This window comes from Bactrocera latifrons, unplaced genomic scaffold (genome assembly GCF_001853355.1).
Source record: "Bactrocera latifrons isolate USDA-ARS-PBARC rearing strain unplaced genomic scaffold, ASM185335v1 scaffold_16, whole genome shotgun sequence".
NCBI classification, from domain to species: Eukaryota; Metazoa; Arthropoda; class Insecta; order Diptera; family Tephritidae; genus Bactrocera; species Bactrocera latifrons.
The window spans coordinates 2,642,118-2,645,641 of NW_017535074.1; the positions used below are offsets into that span (position 1 = coordinate 2,642,118).

General features: G+C 29.8%; 1 protein-coding gene across 1 annotated transcript in view; it reads right to left on the bottom strand.

Annotated features, from left to right (window-relative positions):
- Window positions 1–3,524, bottom strand: part of LOC108966348 (gamma-aminobutyric acid type B receptor subunit 1) — a 118,110-nt gene that overhangs the window by 10,739 nt on the left and 103,847 nt on the right. The window lies entirely within an intron of this gene.

Here is a 3,524-nt window from a genome sequence, read left to right on the forward strand (position 1 = left end):
AAAATTTAATATTTTTAATTAAAGTAGCTGAAGAAATAATTTTTATTTAATGGCGTTGCCATCTATCATGAAAATTAAATACATACATGAAACATAATCATGTTGTCATTTTATGTATAATTCTTTTGTAAAAAGGTTGCCACATAACTCACATAACTTCAAAGCGAAGAAAATTATAGTAATATGTTAAAAATAAGAGAAATATTAATATCGATAAAATTTTTAAAAATGATTTTTTAGGGTAGATTTTTGTAATTAAAGTTTTTATAAAGGGTTGTCACATATTTGAAACGTTTTTTTTTTAATAACGAATATTAACGTGTTTTGAGAAAAGTAAGCTTAATTTTTTTTTATATTTCTTCAGAAAATTATTTTCGTGACTTTGTCATCTAAATATAGAGTTTTTGCATTTTTTAGTTAAAAGGTTGCCATATAACTTTAAGGTGAAGACAAATTTAGTAATATGAAATTTGATAAAAATTTAATGAATACAATTTTTAAATTTTTTTTAACTAAACATTTGTAAAGGGTTGCCACATATTAGAAACAAGTGAAAAATACTTTAATATACTGAATATAAACTTGTTTTGAAATAAGTAAATTAATTTTTTTTAATTTGCTAGAAAAAATTTTTAGTGGCGTTGCCATCTATTTCGAAAAATATTTGAATCAAGTTATTATTATTAAATTGTTTTGTCTAMGAAATTTCATCGATACTAATACAAAGTCACATAGTGATTAAAAATATTTTGTATTATTGCAATTTTATGTTAAAAGGTTGCCACAKAAGTCGAAGTGAAAATAATGTAAGTTAGGTATATATATGTGATTAGTAATAGTTATATTTTTAATGCAAATTTTTTTAAAAGTRTSTTTTTACTTTTTAGGWCAGCTTTTTGTATTTAAAAAWTTTGAAARGTGTTGCCATATAGTATTTCAAACRRKTGAATATTTTRTAAAAAAGAACGTTTAAAATAAGTTGTTGAGGAGGTTCTAACAGCGATGCTTTATAATTTATAGAAAAATGTTTTTTTCCTGCAGAGTTGCCATATTTTTTTGGCTTAGTTAATAAAGCTTCTAAAATGTTAATTTTTAATATACAAATGTATACGTATATTTTTAGTGTTTTTTTTAACTTTTCAAATTTTTTTTTCAATCCTGTCAYGAAATTCTTTTCGAAATACCCTAMAAAAATAGTACGKGGMTCTAAACCTGACTTTTCCTTGAAATTCGCATTTTTTGGTATATACATATCTCGTAACTTGTAGGAAATTTTATTTGCTACAAAAAAGGTCCGAGGCCAAATCGCTATCATTAATACTTCTCGGAATATTCGGCTTTATAGAATTTTCATAGATGGTATGTAATAAAAAATCTAYGATCTTGTTTTATCACAAGTAATAATATTAGTCATACCATTTTATAAATGTCATTGTGGTRTGCTATTATCTTATGTGGATTGTTTTAAACAATCGAAAACACTGGAGTTGCCATATATTTAAAAAAACGTTTGAAAATAAACATGGTTTTTTATATAAATTGCATTCATTAAGTTCAGAGATATTTAATATCTCATTAAACTTTTTTTTTGGTGTTGCCACCTATTTTTATTAAACTTTTTTTTTTTAACAATTTCAATATTTCGCTTGATTTTCGCGTCAATTAAATCATTTTAGTAATAAGCAATTTATTAATATGTATACTAGCATTGTTTTTCAGTGGTGTTGCCACTTATTTGTTTGAAAAAATTTTTGGTTTTTTTTTTCTTTTTAACTCTTAATATTGTATCATTAAATTTTTTTTCAGTGGTGTTGCCACTTATTTTTCTTGCACTAATTTTTAATTTTTTTGCTAACACAATTTTAATCCTTTTGGCAAAGTTGGCCTTGCCTTTCTCATTTTTTTCTTACGCTTWGCAGCTCCAAAGCCCTTTTAGCACAATCGGCCTTGCTTTTTTGTTTTTTTCTTCGTTGGCAACCCCCAAAGGTTAAGCACACCCATGCATAGCGCTAATTGTGTGTGTGTGCATATGAAATGTCATATGTGCCAGCCGGTGCACCTGTTTGTAATTAGCTCGACTGGCTTGCCGCTTGCACGCCCCTTTTGTAATGCGCGCTGATTAATTAGTTTACAGAGTCATCATCATCAGCAGCATTGTCTGCGGGCCCCCTAACACGCTGAAATTTCCAACCACCTATAACCAGGTAATGTAATGCAGTGCTATGTAATTGTAGTTCACACGCATRTTACACATACTAATGCAAGGCTGATTGTCTGTTTGACTACGCATAATGTTTAACCAACTGGCAGGCAGTCAAGCATCAGTCATGTGCCATACACTGCAGGCGCAGCACATACAAATGTTTAGCTGTGTGGGTTTACCTATATACGTATGTATGTGTAAAGCACAGTTATACACAGCTCCCTGGTTTGCTAACAATCATAATGCGCACTAGGGAATACTAAATGATTATATGCGTGTGTTTAAGTGCCACGGCTAAGCATTAGTGCGGCATTAATGCAGCATAGTGTGTATGTGTGTATGCGTGTGGCTTGTGCCGGTGGCCCCTGTGCATATTTATGACCTCTAATTGCGGTTTGCCTGCCAATGCGGTATTCTATGGACTCAATTGAGCCTATCATCGCRGCTGCTTTGTTCTAACTAACTAATACATACATACATACATATATAATAGTATGTACATATATTTAGTAGTACCGCTATTGCTCAATTCTATAACAATTTGTTTGAAATGAATTTGACGTAATTTTTCATTTGTATTCACATTGATTGTCTGCGTCTAAGTTGCTCCAGCTCTGTTCGGTGCTAATTTCAATTAAAAGTGCTCATTAGCGAGCTCATTTCATTGGCAGCTGTTTTGTTGGAATGACAATGAAATTGGCGTAAAGCTGAATTCGAAATCTCGCGTGTGCTGSTGAAAGGCAAATAATTTTGACAAACAATGAAATTATGATAATTGCGAGAAAGCTGGCATATTTCCCGCTGTCTAACAAAGCTTAKAAGTAATTTTTAGTCAAATTAGTTTGTAATACATTTCGAACTTTGGTCGAAAAAGTAATGATATCTTGCCATTGTGTCCGCTTAAAATCGAGATTATATGACTTTAAGAGATATGCATCAGTTATTATCATTCGTTTTYGAAAATGTTGTAGAAAATTGCAATAAGTTAGAATTTTTATCAGCACCATCTGTTKGACACATTTTTATTTACGCTTCTCTTGGCAAAAATATCACCGGAACATGTAGGTAGTATKAGCAAACTTAAAACGAAAGTTCTATAGCAATCTATCAATTCGACTTATCGATGGAGTTTTGTTGAAAAGTTATTCAAAATAAAAAATTATTCAAAATATCGTATATATTGTCACAAAGAATGCAAAAGAACTTATCTTCACAAAAAAAAAAAACTGAGTTTTTTATTCCCTACGATTCGCTAAATCATTTTACATATGTGCGTACATAAAGTTTTAGGCTTCAGCTACAATTATAACCAATATATAAC